Here is a 10,796-nt window from a genome sequence, read left to right on the forward strand (position 1 = left end):
TTTATTTAAATCTCGAACACTCCCACGGAGGGAGGGAGGGAGGGAGGGGGGGGGGGGGAGGGAGGTGTTTCTCACCGCGCATGCTCGCCGAGCCCGCCTTGCATGCTGGGAGTTGTAGTCCGGTCGCGCCATCAGGTGTGCAGGTGACGTTCGCTGCATGGCGTTCGTTGCGAGTTATCGGCTGCGAAAGGACGTTTGGTGCAAGGAAAACAAAAAGGAAAAAAACTGCAAATCTGTAATGAGAAAGGGAAATGCACAACAGGTTGGCCACCATCTATATAGAGAAAAGGCAGGTGTTGACATTTTGGGTGTGTTCCCTTTATCAGAACTCAATTCCTTGCGTACAGGGGAGTTTTAAATGTAGCTAACTCGGTATTTGGTGCATTCAGTGTAAAAATTGGGTATAGGATTAGAATCTACAACACAAACAGGCTGTTATAATCCACATGAGCCTCCTCCCACTCTAATTACCTAAAAGAACATAAGAAATAGGAACAGGAGTAGGCCATACGGTCCCTCGAGCCTGCCCCGCCATTCAATAAGAGCATGGCTGATCTTCAACCTCAACTCCACTTTCCTGCCCGATTCCCTTAGAGTCCAAAAATCTATCCATCTCAGTCTTGAATATACTTAACCGACTGAGTATCCACAGCCCTCTGGGATAGAGAATTCCAAAGAGTCACAGCCCTCTGAGTGAAGAAATTCCTCCTCATCTTACTCCTAAATGTCCGACCCCTTATCGCAAGACTATGTCCCCTAGTTCTAGACTCTCCAGCCAGGGGAAACAACCTCTCAGCATCTACCATGTCAAGCCCTCTAAGAATCTTTTATGTTTCAATGAGATCACCTCTCATTCTTCAAACTCCAGACAACATAGGCCCATTATACTCAATCTTTCCTTATAGGACAACCATCTCATCCCAGGAATCAATCTATGAACCTTCGTTGCACCGCCTCTAAGGCAAGTATATCGTTCCTTAGGTAAGGAGACCAAAACTCTTCCCACTCTGCCTCCATATTTCTATTCTCCCTCGTTTGCGGACGGAATTTATTTAGAGGAGTTGGGTACATTCAGTGCAAAACATTGGCTGTATAAGGCATTTTGGGCAGGGAATTAGAACAGTGATAACAGGTACACAAGGCACTCAATACAGTGACCGTGCATAAGGTATAATGGTGGCATTCAGGACATTGTCATTGTATGATATGTAGAGCATTGGGTATAGAGAGATCATTCAGTGCATAGAATCAGATACACAGAGCATTCAGTGTAATAATAGGATATACAGGAAATACGGTGTAGAGAATCAGGATAATTAATTTGCCATCAGTTATCTGAATTATTTAGTGCAGAGAATCAGCATAGTGCCTTCATATATATGGAACAGTTTAGGACAGTGGCATAAATGCCTCAAATCATTCAGTGCAGGTATACATATGACATTCAGGCCATCATGTGTACAGGGTATTCAGTACAGCAGTAGTGCCATCATGTATACAGGACACCTCTTGCAAAAGTGGAATAGTCTATGGCATGAGGAGAAATAAAATTGGAGGGCCAAAAATAACCTAAATGAGAAGCAGGATTTTGTATCAAATACAGAATGTTATGCGTTAGTGTAAGGATTCATTGTCTTCTCAATGACTTAGCAATAAAGGACTGATTTGAACAAACCTGGATTAAGAACCCATTATTTATTATTTTCACTTCCAAGTGGTCATTGTAAAGCTGAGAAGAGGATTAAAAAGATTACTGTCAAAACTGAGCTTGACTTGATTGAATGTATTAGTCCTAAGATGTGTTTTTATTTGTGACAGGTTAATAATTGTTGTTTTGATCCTGCAATGCTCAAATTCTATTTTCAGATAGAAGTGTTCTATTTAAAGGCAGGAAGTATTGTCTACAACACGATATCACAATCATTCCAGTACTTTGTGATTCATAGAGGAGAACAAAGATATAATTAAAACCATAAATATTAAATTCATTACAGAGGAATAAATATATCTGATATCAATGAAATACACACTTTAGGAACTGTGTGTGGAAAAATTACACCAACTCATGAAATTCCAGCCTCTTAATTCACTCATCCCTATTACTCACTGATTTAGGGGTCCCATCACCCCTGTGCTCGTTGACCGACATTGGCTACTGGCTCGGCAACGCCTCGATTTTAAAATTCTCATCCTTGTTTTCAAATCCCTCCAATGCCTCACCCCTTCCTATCCCTGTAACCTCCTCAAGCCCTACAATCCTCAGAGATCTCTGTGCTCCTCCAATTCTGGCCATTTGCATATTTTAATCGCTCCACCATTGGCGGCCGTGCCTTCAACTGCCAAGACCCTAAACTCTGGAATTCCCCCTCTCCTCCTCTAAGACCCTCCTTAAAACCTACCTCTTTAACCAAGCTTTTCGTCACCAGTCTTAATATCTCCTTATGCGGCTCGGTGTGACATTTTGTTTGATGACGCTCCTGTGAAGCGCCTTGAGACGCTTTACTACGTTAAAGGCGCTATATAAATGCAAGTTGTTGTTGATGTCACCACAGTAATAGAGATTGAATTATTAAATTTGCAGCATGCATCTGTGTTGGTGATCTGATAGTACAAATGTCAGATGGTTCACTTTTGGCATGTGACAAGAAGGTTGTGAACCAGCATGATTGAAGTTGTATGCTGAAGAGTGTGTAATGAGCTGCAGTCCTATGGAATTACAGAGCAAAAAAAGAGATACAGCATGAAAGAGCAAGACCATAATAGCCAGACTATAAATATGACATGGAAAAATATGACTCAGTATAGACTACGTTTAATCCATTTATTTAATATGTCTATATATACATACCATTTAAATGGAGTTCTATAGAAACAATCCTCACTAAATTCTGGCATTAATTTAGAATGGAGACAGACATCTCCCTTTCCCTAGGGGATCAATTGCATCTTTATTCCACTCCCTCTTTCAGCTCCCTCCTCCTCCATGCTGAACCACCATTGCTTCTCTGCCTATTGCCTCCTTCCTCTTCTATAGTGGTTCAGGAATGTCAACAGAGATATTTTTAGCTTCAATCTCGTTTTCACAGGAATGTTTCCACTCGCTATGCATGGATTTTTAAATGCTTGGGGACTATTTTAATTCCAAGGAAACCGTGTGAGTAATATTGTAAAATTATTTCATTTTTGGTAAGGTCAGTCTAAATTCCAAGATATGGTTTGGTCACTACATTATTAAACTGGAATTTCACTCCTTAGGGTAAAGAGTGTTCCAACATGCTCTGTCCCTTTGTGTCACTGATCTGCAATTGCAGTATCACTAGCAGCATTCAATAAAGTATTGTTTTGTTAAGAAGTGGTCCCTACTTTTGATTTAAGAATGTTAAAAGTTTATCTGCTTAACCCTCCACGAGTAGTAAAAAAAAAGCATGGCCTTGAAATTCAAGGATGGGATACTAAGCCAACAATTCGTGTGCAGTTCCGCTCTTTGCTATTTTAGCACAGGCGTTAACAGGGTTAATTTAACACCAGTATTTTATGGTAATATCCCATAGTGCATTTCAAAGCCTGTATTTAAAAAAATGCTTAGGTGTACGTGCTATGCCTAGAAAAAATGCGCACTGGTCTCTGGAAGAATGTGGGCGGCTGTGTCTGGAGCAAACGCGGGGCGGGGCGGGGGGGTGAATGTACGTGTCAGTAGTACGTTTAAAAGTGTGTGTAAATTGCACGGACCAATGCTTATTCCTCGTACAGTGCGCAAGAGTTAGTGCTGGAGAGTGGGCGTAGGGCGGTCATTGACTGGATTTAAAGCACACACACGCCCTCTGCTGCATTATGAGGATCTTTTATGCCTCCAGATTTTTTTCGAACCTTTCACCCAGGCGTTTTGCCTTCTGTCTGTGACTTTTTGCTAGACTTGCGGAATCTCTTGCAAGACCTGGGTCTCCGCCGCTGCACGTCTCCCCCCAGCGTTAAAATAAATAAATACTTCATAGTTAAAATAAACCAATACTTCATATTGAAAAAAAATCTAATCCTGATAAATTAGGGGCTGGTCTAAAAAAAACCAAGACCATTTGTGCATTTATAATGTACCGCCAGTAAGAAACAACTTTTCCCTAATAATGCAACTTTACTGGGGGAAGGTAATATAATTATATTCTTGCAGAAGAGAGACATTCAGGAGGAGAGTGGCAGGTCTTGGAGGAGATTCGGGTCTCCCGAAGAGAGGCGTCACTTAGATTGCAGGAGAGGGTTACATTACCACTCACCAAGTGAAATACTTTGTTTCCTATTTACTTTGTCTTGATAATAGTGTCCATTTTCGGTCCTATGGGTTGAAAGGCCCCGTGCAAATGGAATCTGATCTTAACCGGCCTGCTTAGTGAAAGTGAAACCGCTTTGAAAAAAGGACAGTGTAATTATAGAGCGGTTTCCTTGTCGCTGGGCAGTATGGGCTCGCTAGGCTTCCATTAATAACAAGCTCTCTTGCAAACCAGAGCTACTTAACACTTGGAGACAGAGGTTAAGAGCCTGAACATTAATCTATAGTGCTCTAGCCCACTTTGAGCATTCACATCTATGATTAATGTTTAGCGGTTTAACAGAGATTTGGGTTTTAAATTTTGTTTTCCACTGGTGACAAAATTCTAGGAATGCTCAAGTCACAGCATTCTTAAAAATACATACATAGACTGGCATTTACATTGACTTGCATTTATATAGCACCTTTCACGACCTCAGGACGTCCCAAAGTGCTTGACAGCCAATTAAGTACTTATTGGAAGTGTGGTAACTGTTGTAGTGTAGGAAACGTGGCAGCCAATTTGCGCACAGCAAGCTCCCACAAACAGCAAAAGAAAGGTGTTACATTTGGTTGCACATTAAAGTGAAGAGCAAAGCCAATATCAGGAACATAACATTTCTGTACTTCAGGTTACCCCAACAATTTGCCTTCGATTCAACCTCAAAAGAGGTTGCACTATTGCACCAGTATGAATTTTTCCATTCATCGTAGCAGCCGAATATAAATATTTAAGTGGGATTGTCAATTTGCATTGAATTAAGGCACTCCTGTGCTGTGAATTTACCTCTACTACTGCTTTGAGACTGCAAACTTATTTCGCTTAGGAGCCTTACACTGCTGTTATAATTTCTCTATAACATGGACTATACTTGAAGTACTTCATTGGCTGTGAAACAGTTTGGAATGTCATGAGGTCGTGAAAGATACTATATAAATGCAAGTTCTTTCTTTTCTATTTTTACTACTTTATGTTGGTGCAAAGTAGCTTTGGATGTACATCAACAAGAGCAGCAGATCGGGGATGATTTGACTAATGAGCGCACTGAAGCCAAGTTCTTGTAGGAAATCTCACACCATTTGGCTTTGCACTTGTGGTACAACTCCCAGTGCAAAGCCATGTTACAAACTTATTTTTGAATCATTTTAGCATTGAAAAGATTTGAAGCTCTTGTACAGTCTCTCAACATTAATCCCTTAACTGCCCATAATGCAGAGGTCAGTGCAATGCATATTGTAACTTGCATTTATAAAGCACCTTTAACATGGTAAAACATGCCAAGGTGCTTCACAGAAGCATAATCAGACAAAAATTGACACAGAGACAAAGAAGGTGACAGTAGGACAGGTGACCGAAAGCTTGGTTAAAAAGGTATATTTAAGGACGGTCTTAAAAGGAGAGGTGGAGATGCAGAGAGTTTAAGGGAGGAATTCCAGGGCTTAGGGCCTTGATGGCTGAAAGCATGGCCGCCAATGGTGGTGTTAAAGGAAGTGAGGTATGGACAAGAGGCCAGAGTTGGAGGAACGCAGAGTTGGCAGAAGATTGTAGGGCTGGAGGAGGTTACAGAGATAGGGAGAGGTGAGGTTACGAAGGGATTTGAACATGAGGATTGGAATTTTAAAATTGAGGCGTTCTGGGACCAGGAGCCAATGTAGGTCAGCGAGCACAGAGGCAATGGTTGAACAGGACTTGGTGCGAGTTAGGATACAGGCAGCAATGCTTTGGATGAGCTTAAGTTTATTGAGGGTGGAAGATGGAAGGCCGCCCAGGAGAGCATTGGAATAGTCGAGTCGACGTAACTAAAGCATGGTGAGGTTTTTGGCAGTAGATGGGGCAAGGCAGGGATGGAGATGGGTGAAATTACAAAGGTTACACTTTAGCAGCCAGCAGAGAGGAGATTTTTCATCCCATCAATCTGGGCTGGATTCAAACTTAAGTGCCAGAGGTAAAAGGACATGTTTGAACCCACTGTACTGGCCACTTCTCTTGGACTGGGCTCTTTATCATTTTTTTTAGTCTTGTAATTAAAGAGGTATTGTAAGCTCCTTTGATGACTTACTCTGACACTTGAGTATGAATGCAGCCCAGACTGATGGGATAAAAATTTCCACTCTCTGCTGGCTGCAAAGCTGCTAGTGTAATATACATGGCAGTGCGCTATGCTCCATAGGTGAATAATTTTTAATGTTAAGAGGCAGGAGTTTCACATCTCTCCTAATGCCAACATGATTTGTAACACTGCTCTGCAATGGAGTGGAGTTACACTATACCAGCTGTGTAGCCTGAATGGTGTGAGATTGCTACCTGTTGTGATACGCAGACCAGAAAGGTCCCAGGGTTGACCTCTGATGTCTGCTATCACTCAAAGCAGCAATGAAGGGCACAACAACTCATCCTAGTGAGGACCCTGGGCTAGCAGAGGGAGTAAATCAGCCAAGGTTCCAGTTCCTGATTCCTAGTTAATTTGCTGAAAGGTCAGGATATACTGTGGCATAAGCCAGTGCTGCAGGACAGCAGAGATACAAAATGATTATTGTAGATTATGGCCCAGGATTTTCATTTATGCTATTTCCCAGGGTTTTCCACCGATCTCCTGCCGAAGTTATGACAGGACCTCAGGAGAACCCTTGTGGAAATTCAGGGACACTAGTCAGTATGTGTTTGCTTAAATTTTTGTACCTACTTTTTCAGTTATTCATGGCAATACTCACATGGAAAGTGCTAATTTATGTTTGTTTGACTCATTGATAATTTTTCTTCCATTTTGGATTTTTAAAAATTTACTTTACTGTATTCCACGTTTTGATTTATAAGAACATAAGAAATAGGAACAGGAGTAGGCCATACGAGCCTGCTCCACCATTCAATAAGATCATGGCTGATCTTCTACCTCAACTCCACTTTCCTGCCCTATCCCCATTTCCCTTGATTTCATTTATCTTTTCTATTTATTTAAATTTCTCTTCGACGTACTTCCTTCAAAATTATTTCAGTGGAGATGTGCCCGACTGCTCACTTCCACACCCAACCCCTGTGCAACAGTGTAACTTTGTACTCACTGTGAACAACGCTGCAGGAGGTCAGTTGGTACGAGTTTATGCAGTACCTGATTCTGGCCACTGGGCGGTGTTCCATTGAATCTGAGCAGCCTGTTGCAGTTCTTGACTACTCCAGCAACAGAGTAAAGCCGGGAGGACCAATTTTAACAGGGCTGCAGCAGCCCTAAAATAGCTGTGCTGCATTTACTACCTTGTTAGCCCCTCCAATGCCGCCTGCCACTATTTTCCACTGGGCAGTCCAGGCTGTATCAGGCAGGAGCCTCTTTAGTGCATGCAAGTCTGGGTCCTATGACCTACATAGGACCTACGGTTGACAACCCTCCTGGGGTGTCCGGGAACCTCCTGGACTTGAGGATTGGTCTCCCGAGCGCTGCTGCTAGTAACCCGGGAGAAAAGTACTTTGTATTCATGATTTGCGGAACTTCACACCTGCGCGCCTTAGGTGTGATGTAGTCTGTACTTGCAATTCCCTCCCCCATCATCGTACCTGATGTGCCGCGCACAAGGAGCCTGTCTTGCTTTGTCTCAGAAATTCCTCCCATTTCAAGAAGTGGCCTGGAATTTCTTCACAGCTGGTCCCTCCCAGTCGCTATAACTTTGCTGAAATTGCGGCGATGTTACCCTGTGGAGTGAGACCAGCCATAAGGAAACTCCCAGCCTGCTTTCTGAGAATTTCAACTCCAACAAGCCTGCGACCAGTAAAGAAAGAAAAGAACTTGTGCGTTTGTGCCTTTCACAACCTCAGGACGTTTCAAAGGGCTTTATAGTCAATTAAGTATTTTTGAAGTGCAGTCATTGGTGTGATGGAGGAAACGTGACAGCCAATTTGCGCACAGCAAGGTCCCACCAACAGCAATGAGAAAATGACCAGATAATCTGATTTAGTGATTACTGGGCTAATAAATGGAAGTCAGCACGGATTTGTTAAAAGAAAATCATCTTTGACTAAGTTGGTTGAGTTCTTTGATGAAGTAACAGAGAGGGTTGATGTGGGTGGTGCGGTTGATGTTGTGTATATGGACTTTCAAAAGGCATTTGATAAAGCACCACATAACAGACTTGTTAGCAAAATTGAAGTCCATGGGATTAAAGAGACAGTAACAGCATGGATACAAAATTGGCTAGGGGACAGAAACCAGAGTAGTGATGAATGGTTGTTTTTCAGATTGGAGGGAAGTATACAGTGGTGTTCCCCAGGGGTTAGTATTAGGACCACTGCTCTTTTTGATATATATTGATGACCTGGACTTGGGTATACAGGGTATATTTTCAAAGTATGCAGATGACACGAAACTCGGAAATGTAGTGAACAATGTGGAGGATAGTAACAGACTTCAGGAGGTCATAGACAGACTGGTGAAATGGGCAGTCAAGTGGCAGATGAAATTTAAGGTAGAGAAGTGTGAAGTGATGCATTTTGGTAGGAAGAACGATGAGGCAATATAAACTAAATGGTACCATGTTAAAGGGGGTGCAGGAACAGAGAGACCTGGGGGTGCACATACACAAATCTTTGATGGTGGCAGGACAAGTTGAGAAGGCTGTTAAAAAGCATATGGGATCCTGGGCTTTATTAATAGAGGCATAGAGTACAAAAGCGAGGAAGTTATGCTAAACCTTTATAAAACACTGGTTAGGCTTCAGCCGGAGTATTGTGTTCAATTCTGGGCACCACATTTTAGGAAGAATGTCAAGGCCTTAGAGAGGGTGCAGAAGAGATTTACTAGAATGGTACCAGGGATGAGGGACTTCAGTTATGTGGAGAGACTGGAGAAGCTGGGATTGTTCTCCTTAGAACAGAGAAGGTTAAGGGGAGATTTGATAAAGGTGTTCAAAATCATGAACGGTTTTGATAGGGTAAATAAGGAAAAACTGTTCCCAGTCACAGAAGGGTCGATAACCAGAGGACACAGATTTAAGGTGATCGGCAAAAGACCCAAAGGTGACATAAGGAAACATTTTTTTTACGCAGCGAGTCGTAATGATCTGGAATGCACTGCCTGAAAGGGTGGTGGAAACAGATTCAGTAGCAACTTTCAAAAGTGAATTGGATAAATACTTGAAGGGAAAAAATTACAGGGCTATGGGGAAAAAGCAGGAGAGGAGGACTAATTGGATAGCTCAACCAAAAAGCTAGCATGGGCATAACGGGCCAAATGGCATCCTTCTGTGCTGTACCTACTATGATTCTCTGCCACTGGAAGAAGATCCACTGCCGGTGAAGAAATTAATTTGGTCATTAAAGGTCGCCCGCAGTGAGAAACTGCCATTTGCGGCTTTTGGATGATTATTGTAACTTTCAGCCGAAAGAACAGAGATTCGATGAGGGTAACGCGTTTGATGTAGTGTACATGGATTTTTAGCAAGGCTTTTGACAAGGTCCCACATGGCTGACTTGTCAAAAAAGTAAAAGCCCATGGGATCCAAGGGAAAGTGGCAGGAAACAAAGGGTAATGATCGACAGGTGTTTTTGCAGCTGAAAGTCTGTTTCCAGTGAGGTCCCTTGCTTTTTGTGGTATATTTTAATAATTTGGACTTGAATGAGGGGGGCTTGATCAAGAAGTTTTCAGATGATACAAAAAATGACCATGCGGTTGATAGTGAGGAGGAAAGCTGTAGACTGCTAGGAAGATATCAATGGACTGGTCAGGTGGGCAGAAAAGTGGCAAATGGAACTCAATCCAGAGAAGTGTGAGGTGATGCATTTGGGGAGGGCAAACAAGGCAAGGGAATACACAATAAATGGGAGGATACTGAGAGGTGTAGAGGAACAAAGGGATCTTCAAGTGCATGTTCACAGATCCCTGAAGGTAGCAGGACAGGTAGATAAGGTGGTTAAAAAGGCATATGGGATCATTTCTTTTATTAGCTGAGGCATAGAATATAAGAGCAGGGAAGTTATGCTGGAACTGTATAAAACATTGGTTAGGCCTCAGCTTGAGTACTGCGTACAGTTCTGGTCACCACTTTAAAGTAAAGATGTGATTGCACTTGAGAGGGTACAGAGGAGATTTACAAGGATGTTGCCAGGGCTGGAGAATTTTAGCTATGAGAAAAGATTGGATAGGCTGGAGTGTTTTCTTTGGTTGAGTTATATAAAATTATGACAGGACTATATAGAGTGGATAGGAAGGACCTATTTCCTTTAGCAGATGGGTCAGTGACCAGGGGGCATAGATTTAAAGTGGTTGTAGAAGGGTTAGAGGGGAGCTGAGGAGAAATCTTTTCACCCAAGGGGTGGTCGGGGTCTAGAACTCACTGCCTGAAAGGGTGGTAGAGGTAGAAACCCTCAACTCATTTAAAAAGTACTTGGATGTGCACTTGAAGTGCCGTAACTTGCAGGGCTATGGACCAAGTGCTGTAAAGTGGGACTAAGCCGGATAGTTCTTTTTCGGCTGGCATGGACACGATGGGCCGAATGGCCTCCTTCTGTGCC

This window comes from Heptranchias perlo, chromosome 19, assembly GCF_035084215.1.
Source record: "Heptranchias perlo isolate sHepPer1 chromosome 19, sHepPer1.hap1, whole genome shotgun sequence".
Lineage (NCBI taxonomy): Eukaryota > Metazoa > Chordata > Chondrichthyes > Hexanchiformes > Hexanchidae > Heptranchias > Heptranchias perlo.